Genomic DNA, 14,721 nt, shown 5'->3' on the forward strand with positions numbered 1-14,721 from the left:
TTCAGCTGCAGGATGAGTCTGGAGTAAATGCATCCACTTTGAACCTCGAGTGTGGGGTTCTTGTGATGCTCTGAAGTGGACTGAACTTCCCCACTTCTGCTGAGCCCTGAAAATGAGGGGTTCTCACTTCAAAAGGGGGTTAAACATACAGGTGGATCCCTGACCTGTCTGCAAAGCACTGACCTAGAAGGTAAGGAGACTTTCAAGTGCCTTATTACCTCCCCTACAGCTCAAAGTGACAGATCTCGTCCCCCCCAGTTGCCTTTCATCGCTCTCGGGATGAAAGTGAGCTTTGGCAGAGGGGATTTGAGAACCGAGGCACTGCAAATCCTCTCCTTCCAGCGCTGCCCCAGCCCTGCCAGGAGTGGAGGGAACCCACGGCTCTGCCCAGAGCTGGGGCCACCCCTGCCCACGTGTGTGCACAGCCCCACGTGCCCTCTGCGTGTTTGTAAAACAATCTCTTTAATTTTCTGGTTGGTTTGGCAGATCACAGCTGCTCCCGAGCTCAGAGCTCCCGAGCACAATTGCACAGGTTCCCATTTACATACAGGAGGGCTTTTCATTTCCTCCTCACCGCGTGGTTCAGGGATAAACCCTCTGAAATGCTGCAGATGGCTGGGATGGGGGGAGCAGGGTGTGGGATACACGGATAACACCCACTTCACCTAATAATGGCAGAGCCCGGGTTTGTTGTGGTTGCCCTGTGGTGGAGGATTTCGTGAGGGTTTTGCTCTTCACTTATTTTTGCTTTAACTCACTGGCTTTGCATTTATCAAGCCTGAGCCGAGGTGCTTGAGTATTAATTGATTCTTGCTGCTGAGTGAGGCTCATTAAACAGCAGCTTTGGGGTGCAAGTGGCCGCTCACAGAGAAAGTAATGAGCAGGACAAGAGTTCCCGGACTGGAACTTCTCTCCTCCAGCATCTGTTACGGCAATTACAGCCCCAAAACCACGGGAGCGGTCACCACGAGCGCACACAAAAGAGCCTTATTAAAACAAACGGCTCCCTCCGACACCTCCCATTCGGGGAGTGACAGGGATTTCTCAGCGAGCAACACCCCGCAGCTGGGTTAATTACTGATGTTTGGGGAGTGCTGCCCACGACAGAACCCCCCACATGGCCCTAGAACACCCCAAAGCACCCCAGAACCCCCTGCACCCCCACGGGGATGGAGCAGCTCTGCCTAAATCAGCAGCCAAAACTGGGGAGGGGGGGGTCTCGTCAGGGGCTCCCCCCGGGGCTGGGGCAGCGGGTAGCGTAATTAGTATCCTATAGTGATTAATAGGGTACAGTTTGTGCATATGCTGTAATTACGGGGATAATTTATGCACGCGGTTGATGACAGTGGAGCTCGCCGGCTGCCGGTCCCGGGCTCCCAGGGCACAGCTCCATCCCCCCGCGGTGCCCGGTGCGTGCCCAGCACCACGGGAGGAGCAGGAGGAAGGCGGGGGGGTACCAGTGGCACTGCCAGCAGGACACTGGTGATGCGAGGAAAAGGGTGCAGGGGATGCGGGAGGTGCGAGGGTGCGGGATGCTCCAGCTCCCGGCGCTCCCGCTGCCATCTAGTGGCTTCCAAGGGTTGGGTTTTTTCCCCCCCTGGATGCCCAGCTCCTGGAGCGGCTCCCACAGGCACTGTGAGCTGGGGTAGGGGTGAAGTGCTGGCCGGGCTCTGGGAGGATCAGAGGGACAGAAGGCAACAGCAGGTCGCCCAGATTTTGCGCTGGGCGGGGAGTGACATCGGACCTCGATTTCGGATTTATATCAGGTTGCTTTATTAAAGCACTTCTCTGATCTCATTTGGTTCAGCTTTTCACTGTTTATGCCCCGAATGTGTTCCTGACCCCGGGCACTCAGACGGTGACGTCAGTCCTGTCTCTGCAGCTCAGGAGATGCCGGTCATGAACTCGAGGACGAGGGGTTTGGACTAATGATCTGCGATGTCCTGTCTTTGCAAGCCAGCTGGGATCTCACATCTTGATTTGTGGCAGGGGGGATGGTAAACAAAACGAAAAAACCCTGATCTGTGTGTGGAGGCGGTGGGTTGTACGTGGACTGGCTTTAAATTGTCTGAAAGCCTGTCCTGGCTGTGATGCCACACTGGGGCTGGGACGTGGCTCTGTATTTTTCTGCCTCTGGGCTTTAAGGGTCTTGCCTCTCTCGGAAAAGAAAGGTAGAATGAAGGGAGAAGTTACAAACTGTGATGTGGTCCTTACCCCAAAATGCTCTGGAGGGTTTGGATGAGCCCTTTGAGCCACCCCGATGCTCTGAACTGCAGGGGCTGGAATATGAGCCTGCAAGGGACAGCCCTGGGCTGAATATTGGAGCTGTGAGCCCATTCCAGCAGGGGTGGGAGCCCCTTGGAGCATGGGAATACATCCATGACTCTGCAAGGACCAACTGCTGCTGTGGCAGAAAGAAACATCTGAAATGAGTTGGGATGAAATGTGTTTCAGCAAGAGGTTCTCCATGGGCTGCTCTTCTCTAGTGAGCGATGGGAGCCTCTGTCTTGAGCCTGAAACCCCTTGAATTCCCTGGAGGAAACATTCCATATTAAAGCACAAAAATCCTACTTTCATGGTGGTGCTTGCAGAGGCTCTGGAAGGCACAGGCATCAGAATAAATGTGACCCTCTTCGAGACAGCTGATGATGCAAAGGTCAAAAGAAGTGATTGACGAGGAGAAAAGTACATGCTAATATTTCTCCAAGAGGAGAAAGAATTACATATAATGGGTGTAATATTCAGGGAGAGCGAGCGCATACGGTGACTGATGCCAGCATTTTAAAGGCACTTAAGCCTTAAATTTCCCCTTGATAAAAGTTATGTCACGTCAGTCTCACGCTGACATGGTTTATGGGTGAGGTGTCATGCAAACAGAGGCCCAAAGGAGAGCAGAAGTGCCAGGGAAAACAGCAGGAGCAGTGGGTGATCACAGCTCTTTCCTCCAAGCTTTCAGCTCTCCCCAGTGGAAGCCTCACCTGCCCCTGGGTAGGTTCCTCCTGAAAAGTGAGCTCAGCACAGCTCTGGGCAGAAGGATTGTGCCTGTGCAGGTTTTTTGTTGTTGTCCATTTTCCTGCAAGCAGGAAACCCCAAACTCCCCTCTTTGCTGCAGCCCAGCTGGTTTTGATCATGACCAACAAACAGCATCACACCCTCAGCTTGGTCGAGTCCAAGGGTGGGACTCTTGTAAATCCGGGGCTTGCCTTTTGTCCAAGCTCAAAATGTTTGTGTCAGAGCCCTGTGTTGTGAAATGAGGAATGGGGGTTGTGAGAAATTCAGTGTTTTAGGGAAGGGCACAGGATTTAGAGCTGAGGGTGATGGAGCACCAGGCACCCGCCCCAGCAGCTCTGTGTCTGAGCAGGGAGAAGCTCCAGCTCCGAGATGGAGCATCAGAAACCCTCCTGATTTATTGATCTCTAAGCTGGGCACACACACAAAAATATCAGGGTAGTAATCAAAGTGATAAGCTTTATGCTTCTCTATCACAAAGAAATAATTGTTCTGCCTGAGCATCATTATTCTGACATTTTTCTGCTCCCGTGTCACTTACTGAAAATAAAAGTTCACTTCTCCCATTATAATGAGCTACAGTTTCAATAATTCACAGGGATTTTTTACTGGGCTTTATTTTTTAATCTTCATCGCAAAGTTATAAAATTTTTGCCACTTTTCTAAGTGTTCCTGAAGTGTCAGCAGAAGGAGAAGGCAGGAGCAGATCTTCTGCAGTTCATTTAGTGGGATTTTCCTGTGCTCTTTTGGAACAACTTCTTTTCTTCTTTCTTCTTCATCTTCATTATTATTATTATTATTATTGTGGTTTTTGTTATTCCCAGTGGCTGCTGTCAGAGGAAGACTAAGACAGGAAGGACAGTATAGACCAGACTTGGAGTGAAATTTGGGCCACAAAGATGCCATCCAGGCTGTTGTTTTAGAGACAACTCCTTCTATTCCTGATTACTTTGATACCTGGAGAAGTTTCTGAAGCAGTGACATCCTTGCACAATCATTCCAGGCTAAAGAAGTGCCATTTTATTCCCTCTCCTTCTGTTTTTTCTTACTGGGTTTGATGTATGATACTTTCATATATGCTCTGTACATACATATTTAATTTTCCATATACAGAGTTCTGTCTGTCTTCAGGAAAAGGATATGGAACTTTTGTGACATTAATCTGGTAGCATCATGAATTATGGTGCTATTTCTGAAAGCTTTCTTCATCTATATGAAATGATTATTTGACAGAACAGCATTCAATATTGTTGGAATAATTATTATGCTCATTTAATACATCAATTTAAGCTGTTATCATGGATTCTTTGAAATGCTGGATAATTACATAAATAATTATGAAACAGTCTATCAGTGCATTTTAGTGCAAAGTAGTGCTGCTGATCTTTGATACCCAGCACTAAAACTGCACTTGTGAGAAGAGGAGGGAATCCATGGCACTGTGCTGACTAGGTGGTTTTCCATATATTCCTGCTGCACATCAGCTCCTCCTCATCCTCCTCGTGCCCTGATGGCACAGCTCATCCTTAAAGTCAGGGGATCATCTGCTTATTTCCAGATTTTGTGTTAAAATGAGCTTGCTTAACCACAACGGTGTCTTGGACCTGGCCCGTGCCAAGAGTCAGAGATTCCATGGGGATTCCATGACCAACAAAGCCATTCCCTCTCCTGGGCTGCATCCACTGCTGCTGCCTGGCAGGAATGCAACAGCTCTATTGATCTTTATTCTTCTGGAGGTTTATTAACACATTATTAATTAGCACATGAGGCCAAGGGGAGGTTTGTTAGCACTTTCCAAACTCATCACCTCTGTTTGCACTGGAAAGGGCTTTTTCCTTCTCTTTAAGCAGGAACCCAGGAATGGGTGTGAATACTGGTGTGAGCACTCAGCAAGCTGGAGGAGACAGGACTCCTTCATTTCGGAATGGTGGGGGAAGGATGGACTCGTGACCACTGCCAGCCTAAGCAGAGGATGGAGAGGAGAGGGTCTCCTGGATGCTGGAGCTGCAGCCCTGGATGCCTCAGGTCAGCACTTCTGATTTAATAAGAATCTATCAGTGATTTGAACGAGGATCCTTAAACATCGGACCGGGGAGGATTTGACTGAAACTCTCGGGTTTGCCTGAGTTTTTCTTTCCTTTGTTCGAGCTCCTCTGCGACGAGGGGAGGCAGCAGCACCCCCTCAGCAGCGAGACTCCACCAGCCCTGACCCCCTCCCCGTTTTGGGAGGCAGCATCTGGTGCTGTCGGCTGAGCAGTCCATCACAGCCCGGCACTGCTGTCACCGGGAGACACCGCGGAACGAAAACAAAAGACGTGACAAATTTGTCCTTTTCTCTTTCATAATTAACCAAAATATCTCGTTGTGTAGCAAAGCGTGGCTCCTAATTAACAGACAGGCGAGAGGCTATTTTTAAAATCCAGACCCCCAGTAATTATATTTGCAGCAGAGAATGATATTTCAGTCAAACGCGACAGACAGGGAGCCGAGCTCCCATGTGAGGCAATTAATATTTCACACCTGCCAAGCAAATCAACGGCAGGGAGAGGAGGGGATGGCATTGAGAAGGGGACGCTGCACTTGGGGGGGCCCTGCCTGAAACACAGGAGGCCAGAAATCCTTCACTTGGCTGTACAGTGGCCGGTGAAGTAGCACTTGCTACTGTTGAGGCTGACAAAGAGGCTTGGCCAAAATGGCCATCAAAGAATGGGGAGAGGGTCTGTGGAAGGCTGGGTCCCACCACAGCCTGGCTGGAAAGGGGAGGGAAATAATGAGGAACACTAAAAATCATCCCTGCCCCTTCCAGTATAAAGCTGTTTTCCTTTTGCTGGTCCCAGCAAGGCACTGGGTGGTTGGTTTGGGCTCATCAGCTGTGCCACCATCTCGCTCCTCTGGGCTCTGCCAGAGGCTCCATGTGCCTGGAATGGATGTGCCTGCAGCCTCTCCTGTGAGTTGTACACATTAGCGTGTTCATTTTCCCTGTTATGGAGACAAAAGCGTGTATTTTCCTTCCCACTGTTTTTGCTGCTCAGGATTAATCTGCCCATTAATGGATAATCTGTCAGCGTTCAGATGCACCGGAGCTGGGAGGAGATTTACGGGCCCGTGATACCATCTGCTTGATTGGGAGGGTTTGGAAAACCTGACGTTCAATTTGTTCTGCGGGATTTGACGGCGGATTATTCTCCGGATTCCAAAACAATTAAGAAAATCAAAACCCCAGAAAGAACGACGACAAAGAGGAGGCAGAGGGAGGGCAGGCAGCTCTCGACCTGTCCTCTGGGCAGGACAGACTGACAAACCCCAGGGGAAGAGCCCTGGCTGTGGAGGTTTTTTTGTTCTTTGTTCCTGTGCTTGGTAATGAAATGCCACCAGCAGCGGCTGGGAGACCACAGAGCCAGGAAGGCTGATCCTGGAGAACAGCAGAGCCACAATTATCTCTTATAGCTTGGTAATAATTATGATGTTTAATGAAGAAGCTGGTTGTGGGGAGGTGGTTGTTTGGTGCACAGTTTGCTCCAAAACACGCTGGGGAAGGCACCCTGGGCACTGCAGCTCTGGAAATTTCCCTTCCAAATTATGGAGGAATCTTGCTCAGGCAGGAGACTCTATTGACCTCCTGCCACCACCCTAATGAGAAAAGATGATGGCAAAACTCCAGGGGGAGAAAAAGCAAACAAATCTTCTTTCTTCCCGTGAAAACAAACCAACAAACCTGTAACCATTAATCTGAAACCATCCAGGAGAGGTCCCAGAACAGGGTTTGCGTTTCCAAAGGGCTCTCTGAGGCACTTCTGATAAGTAATGGAGCCTCAGCCTCCTCTCATTGATCGTGTGCCCTGGGTCACCCCAGTGCTTTAACTAAATAATGCCCATCACTGACGCTCCCTGAGGCTACAAATGGTGCTGGGGGGGGGCTGTGTCCCACAGGATCAGGGGAAAGGTTCTCTTTTAGGTGGAAAAACCAGTCAGTTTGTAGTATTCCTCATCCCAAACTCGCAGTGCGAATTCCCTAAATCCTTTGGCCCCGGCTGGAGTGTTGAGCAGCACTAAAAGCCAGGCCTGTTGCAGGTTTTCCGTGTGGGATCTCATGGGAAAACACAATTCCTGTTAGAGCAGGGGCTGTGCACTGCTGGTCACCTCATGAAGTTGCTGTTTGCTCTTGTGCACCCAAAGATGTGCTCGTATTGTCCTGTTCCCCTCCCAGAACAGCATCTCCCGTGGCTCCACAGCATTCCCTGGATGGACCCTGAGGCTCTGCAGTGCTCCTTGATCTTCATAATTGCTGGAGATCCTTCCAGAAAGGATTCTCTAAAAGCACAAAACAGGAATATTCCCATCTTGGAGAGTTCTGCTCTTCAGAAAGCAGCTGGCAGAGGCTGCTCTGCCTCGTGTCGGGACCTCCAGCAGCAGTAATTCCAGTGGGAGGGAAAATGCATCTGATGGAGTTAAGATTTTTTTTTTCTTCTAGATCATTGTAGTGCTGAGAAGACAGGTTTGGGATGGTGCCCACAATTTGGATGCCTTTTCATAGAATCAAAGAGTCACAGAATGGCCTGGGTGGGAAGGGACATTAAAGCTCATCCTCTTCCACCCCCTGCCATGGGCAGGGACACCTTCCACTAGCCCAGGTTGCTCCAAACCCTGTCCAACCTGGCCTTGGACACTTCTAGAGATGGGGCAGCCACAGCTTCTCTGGGCAACCTGTGCCAGGGCCTCCCCACTCTCACAGCCAGGAATTTCTTCCCAATATCCCACCTAACCCTGCCCTCTCTCAGTGCTTCTGTAGCTGGACCCTCTCAATAGCATTATCCAAGATACACTATAATTTGTGTGGTAAAACAGCACTATAATTTTAAATGCTGCTGCTGTTGGATGCTTCTATTTAATGTGACTGTCCTGTAGCTCCCACTTCCTCCGTGGCAGGAGCCAGGCTCCTCAGATGCCCCTCACTCCCCTTCCCAGGAGGTTTAACTGGATAGCATCTGCTTGCATATGCACTTTGATTTTCAGTGATACTGGAAGCTTTTTGTTCTATTATTCACTGTCGGTCTGTGTTGTCTGAGCTTATTATGTGCCATCAGAAGGTACCTGGGAGTCTGCAGCCTTCCCAGCCACTCCTATTGTACAAACACATCAATAAATAAGTGGTGTCTGAATTTAGCTCCGTGCTTATAACTGTTAGCAGAGCCCTGTCATTTTTTTTCAGGTCATCTTGCACTGCAGTTAAAATAGTTTTTGCTGTTGCATCCTTCTCTTTAGGAGACAACCAAAGAAGTGTCTCTTAGATTTCTGTGGATTTTTTTTTTTTTTATTTATCACTTTAAGACCAAGGACAGGACTTTAAAATCAAAACAAGAGGAGGTTTTGAAGGCAGGCCCCGGTGGTTTCCAGTGCAGTGGGTCAGGAGCAGCAGGAGCTGGTAATGACCGAGGACGTTCCCGTCTCTGTGTTTGAACAAATCCTCCTTTGAAAAATGGAAAGCCTTGTACCTCTGGGACCTCATTTCCCAGGTAGAAAACAGCAGCACTTTATTATCAGCAATTGCCAGGGTGGAGACGAGAGCCCTTTGCAGCCCCGTTCCCCTGGTGCTGCTAAAGCTGCCTTTCATCGCCGCCACTGATGAGTTTTACATCTCATCTGATGCTTCAGTAACACCTGGCACTAACCTGATATTTACTCAGACTAAAAGCCATGCCTTTATTTCCTAATTACAGTTTTGGTTTCTCTCTGAGAGACACCACCGAAGTTTTTTTGTTTTTTTTTTTTAGGCTCTACTTACTTTGCATAAATTACAGCTGGATGGAGGAGTGGGATCTCCCTGGAAACAAAGGTAATGTAGGCTGGGGTGGGTTTTTTTTCCCTAATTCCCTGGGCAGAGGAGATGCCAGGCTTCTGGCAATCACCCTGCACAGCACGCTGTGTGCAAACTTGGAATCAACCAGGCAACCTATTAGGTGGCTATATTTAAAGTGTATTTGTAAATACAATAAATTAAACATATAAAAGCAGCCAATAGGAGACATCTCTTCACCGAAAGGTTTGTCAAGCATCAGATCAGGCTGCCCAGGGCAGTGGTGGAGTCACCATCCCTGGAGGGATTTAAAAAACACTTGGGGAAAGGGTTTAGTGGTGAGATTGGCAGTGCTGGGGGAATGGCTGGAATCGATACCTTAAAGCTCTTTTCCAACCTAAACCACTCCACGATTCTGTGATTACATCGCATCTAAAATGCAAACAGCGTTTATTTTGGGAATTAAATTTTAAATTAAACGTCTCGTGGATCTCGGGTTCTGTTCTGCTGGTGCATCAACAAGATGGACTTGCTGCAGTCCTGGCGATGGATGGGAAGCCCAAGCAATGAATCCAGCCTGCATGTTCATATGACACCCATAAATGGGAGAAATGAATTGCAATTAGCAGGCTGCAGATCTGGATGGAGAAGCTAATCTTTGTACTAAATTACGAGACTTATGCTTTAATGATTTTTATTGGTGTTTTGCAGTGCTGCTGTTTATTACAGTTAAGCACTTTGGAGGGTGCAGCAACGAAAAGCAGTCAATGAAATCACCCGGGTTAATGAGACTCCGACACCGTCCCAAAGCAGTGATGGATGGGAACAGAATTATGACCAGTCCATCTCTGTCCTCTCCTCTTTGCTTTCTAATATTGCTGCAGCTCCTGGTCATTCTTGGTGTGTTCAAACAGATGTGCATATTCCCAGGAAACCAAAAAAAAAAAGGAGATCTTGAGGATATCTCAGCACCCCAACACACCACAGGAGCTGCCCACAATCCCCCTCAGTGTGTCTCGTGGTACCCAGGGGTACAGCTGCATCCTGCACAGGTGAGTAACTCACTTACTTGCTCTTCCCAAGGGATTATCCCAGAATCCCAGAATGGTTTGGATTGGAAGGAACCTTAAAGCTCATCCAGTTCTGTGGACAGTGACACCTTCCACTATCCCAGGTTGCTCCAAACCCTGTCCAGACAGGGCTTGAACTTCCAGGGATAGGGTAGCAATTAAAATGCTGTTCTCAGAAATAAAGACCAAATATATATATATATTTTTGAGCAAAGTCTTGCCTCTTCATAATCCTTGCAACTGCACTTAACTGTACTTTGCTATTTATTACCCTCTTGCACAGCTACTACTTAGTCATTTACGCACAGCAGAGTCATTCCTCAGAGAGAAACAGATGAAAAAACCCCAGAATATCAGACTTGTGCTCTGTAGATCATATATTTTGTTTCAAATGGCTTTTGGAAATCTTAAAAAAAAAAAAAAAAAAAAAAAAGATGCATGACTGCTGCAACTCTAACACACTGTTAATAGAAGTGGTGTATTAAAACAAATTGCTTAGTATGATCATTCTGCTGAAATCAATATCTTCAAATAATAAAGCAAATATGAAGTGCACACATGACTCCATTCCAGCAACCCATCTGGTGGAGAGATTGCTGAAGAGTTTTATGCCTGAAACTTTTACTTCAAGACTGTTGGTTCAAATCTAATCAAGGCTATGCTCATTTACTGCCTTCTGTCTGTTCAGCGTTTTTGGAGGATATTACCAGGTCTTTAATCCCGTTTTAAGGGGCAAGCAACAATGTAAATCAAGTCACTTAAGTATTTTTCCATGAAACTGTTCCCCAGAGGCGAATTTCCCGCAGCAATACCGGAGGTTGAACGACTCAGAAGGAATTGCCTCGAAAAACAAGGTGAGAATGGGCAAAACCAGAAGCCTACAAAGAGCAGATGCTTTTCCAGGTTGCAGGGATGGGGGTTTAAAGGAGAAGAAAGGAACTCTGGCACAGGACGGGCGCAGAGCCGGGGGATGCTCGGCCGGAGCTGCTGCCGTGACCTGGAAACAGTTTGTGGCACATGGAACATCACAGGCAGGAAACCACTCTGGCTGCCCCCAGCACGAGGGCTAAATAAAACCCTTTGTTGCCTTTGAAAGGAATCCCTCCTGGATTTGTGACGGGAAGGAGGAGATCCATGGAGCCCTGCGGCACCAGCAGCGCGTGGGACGAGGGCCAGTGGCAGCAGAGAAACCCCAACAAGAGCCACGGAACTCAGCTAAAAACTCCTTCAAACTGTGCTTGTGTCAGTGGGGAGGGACTGGCTCTCACTGAAGTCCTGGAAGTGCCCGAAGCCTGGGGAAGAGAAGGATTCAGGGAGACCTTGCAGCACTTCCAGTGCCGCCCAGCACCCTCCTGTGCTGGAGGGCACCGTGCCCAGGGCACACACAGGGAGTGGCTCTTCAGGGCTGGGAGAAGCAGAAGGCTCTGAAGATACTCTGGTGTGGAAAACGAGGCAAGAATCTCTCCAGAAGGCTCAGGATGTAGTTTCTGAAGCACTAATAAAGGAAGCATTTCCTGCCCCCGGGAGTTTCAGCATAATTATAATAACGTGCAAATCCCGGCACAATAAGACAAATAGGTGACAAGTTCTTAAGGAAATCACGATAAGGATGATAATATCAGCGAAGCTTTTGAGCTCTTTGCCCTTTCTTAGATGAATCCCCACCAGTTAATCCCTCAGGAATTGCCTGTTCATAGCACAGAGTTTGTGCCCTTCATTAGCAGGGGACTGGAGTTCCCCTTGCTCAGCCCTGGTCAGGATTTGGTGCTGTGCCTCCTGCTAACACAAAGAAGTTGTGATCCCAACAGCATCTTGGAAGCTTTAGTAGGAGAAAATAACCCAAACTTCACTAAATAAGATTTTATTTGCAGCTTCATACTCTGCTCTGGCTGTTCCACCCTGGGCAGATGCTCGTACCACTCCCAAAAGCTGGATCTCCTCCCGCAGCATCTCCTCCTCCATCTCCTCCTGCAGCAGTTTTTTTGGAGGGCTGAGCGTGGTGGATGTAGGAGATGGGTTGTAATTTCCAGAAAGAGTTGGTCTGTCTGGGAAGTGGTGCTGTTTGGTTGCTAAGGCTGAGGGTTGAGATGCAAATCTTGTGTCTTTTGGGGTTTCCTGGTGGCGTGGCTTTGCTCCAAGTGCTTCCACGTGCCTCTGTTCTGGAAGTGCTGTAAAGTGTTATTGCTCCCTCACTTTCAATTTAAGTGGGAAAGTTATTAAAATGCTCTGAAACTTGTGAATGGCAATGGACAGGTGAGTGTAAGGTTGATTTATTCAATGGGATTTTGCACAGAAATAGTCCTGTAGCATTGCACATCCTTTGGGTCAGCAATGCTGGTGTCCTGGGAGGATGGTGGGAATCTAATTATTTCATCTGTCCGAAATAGTAACTTTTAAGAGGTGAGGAAATGACTACACCAAAACCATTGTATGCCATCTGCCTGCTAAAATACTTATAGAAAACATGTTTCCTGGCATATAGCTTCCTAGCCATATGTCTATTGCATCATTCACAATTAAATTAAATCACCCTTAAATACTTGGACAAATTCCCAGCCCATGTGAACAAGCCTTCATCACTGTGCTGGATGAAATCTGGACACTTGATCCTGTAAATGTTTGGTTGAAATTGGCCCAGGCTTTGCTAACCTGATACAGCTGACACCGACTGCTGGGAGACAATTCAAGTGCATGGTCCTTGTTTTGGTCTTTCAATATTTGGCTATAAAAATGTGTTAGGGGGTCTGAAAGGAGGAAATCATCCTGCAGTGTTCGTTTGCAACACGCTCAAGTCACTTCAAACGGGTTTAAAGGGAGAGTTGTGTCACTGAGCAAAGGTGCTGTGGAGTAAACAGAGGGAAATCCCCAACGAGCCTGGTTACAGCTGGGTATTTGGAATATTTAGAATGTGCTTGGAGTTGTGTGTGCATGAACATCTCACAGCAAAGCTCCTGGTTAGGCTGGGACAGCCTTGGGAAAGCCTGGCTGCTCAGGGCTGTGGGAGGCAGGGGGGTCCCACTGCCCCCACCCTCTGCTTTGTGCCCCCCGATGGGCACCACTGTGATTCCTGTGCCAGAGGAACAAATGAGGCTCAAAACACTGAGTGGTTGGATGGATGGAAGCACCTCTAGGTCCATCTCCAAAAACCATTTGAAGACAGTGCTTTAAACCGAAGAATAACCTTAACAGAAAGCTTATCTTGTGGATTTTCGGTCCTTCCTTTGAGGGTATGTCCCATTTCCCTGTGGTGCCTGACTGTCCTTAACTGAGTCCTGAGGCATGGTCTGGCACGGACAGTGCCCACAGTGGGCACAAGTGGCGATGAAACCCTGGGTCTTTGACACAGGGAATGTCATTTAAACCCAGCCCAACTTCCCCTGGAAACCAAACCCGCGAGCTTCCCGTGCGCGGTGTCTGCCAGACCCGGGCAGCGCCTATTTTTAGTCCAGCTCTCTATTTTCAGCTTGTTTTTGAAAGGTGAGATAAACTCAGCGGCCCAAACCGGATGATTCTGTTCGTTTCTCTCCTTCAGGGGCCCAGAGCAGCACTGGAGGAGGATGGCAGGAAGGCTGGCAGGGCAGAGGGGCCAGGGGGTGCCAGGCAGACATGGAACTGGGCATGAGCTTGTTTGTTTTATTGTCTTTCACCCTCTGTATTTTATTTCATTCTCTTTTATTCCCTATACATATGTCTATACATATTTTATATCTATATCTATATATATTCTTCACCTATTTGTAGCGCCAAAATCAAATTTCTAAGCGTTTCTAAAATTTTTGCCTTCACTGAACAGGGTGGTCCCAACCTCTGTCCTTGCCAGAGGGACCTCAACAGCTTTTCTTGATGCTCTCCAGGGTCATGGGCTGTTGGTCCTCACCCCGTGGTCTTATGTGTTCCTGGTGACTGATACTTTGAAATTTCAGCTTTTTATTTCAGAGACGCTGTGGCTGCCCCATCCCTGGAAGTGTCCAAGGCCAGGTTGGACAGGGCTTGGAACAGCCTGGGACAGTGGAAGGTGTCCCTGCCCATAGGAAGAGGTTTGGAACTGGGTGATCTTCAAGGTGCCTCCCAACCCAAACCATTCTATGATTCTGTCATTCTGATTTTTAGTTGTGTTTTTCAGCCCAAATTCTCACTTTGAAGACAAAAAACATATCTGTTATTTAAATAAGACTCTCGTCTCACTCCACCTTTCACTTTTCATTCTGAATTTATTTTCTGAGCTGATATGCGATGTAAAACTTGGTTGCACACTGAGTCATGCATTTCCAAATGTATGTGTGTTTAAGAGAGGAAAAAAGGGAAGATATTTGGTGGGAGCTGTTGGAGTCAGCCAGGCTGTGCCCACACTCAGGTTTTAGACCATATTTTACCGGGATATTTTGGTCTCTAATAGAGCTGTGTCACTCTGTCATTCAGTAATAGATTACTGAACATAATAGAAATCTTTATATAGATGTTGGAGCACTTTTCTTAGCTGCAGATGTTTCCTTCCAAGAGATAGTTTCCTGCCATAGAATGACAGAATGGTTTGAGTTGGAAGGGACCTTTAAACATCATGTCATCCAACCCCTGTCCTATGCTAAAAGAAAAAGCTACTGGAATTTCGTCCTACCAATAAATGTGTAAACTGGAAATGCTATTTAGGGAGCTCTTTGTACATAATACTATTGTATCCTTTTTTTTTTTTAATGTCTTTTAATCCTTTTCTGACTGTATCCCCCTAACATGGGGATGTCCCATCCCTGGAAGTGTTTAAAGCCAGGTTGGATGGAGCTCTGAGCAACGTGGTCTAGGGGAAATCTTCCTGCCCATATTAGGGGGTGGAATGAAATGATCTTTAAGGTC

The sequence above is a fragment of the Pipra filicauda genome, unplaced genomic scaffold (genome assembly GCF_003945595.2).
Source record: "Pipra filicauda isolate LSUMZ 115617 unplaced genomic scaffold, ASM394559v2 scaffold460_size520110_pilon, whole genome shotgun sequence".
NCBI classification, from domain to species: Eukaryota; Metazoa; Chordata; class Aves; order Passeriformes; family Pipridae; genus Pipra; species Pipra filicauda.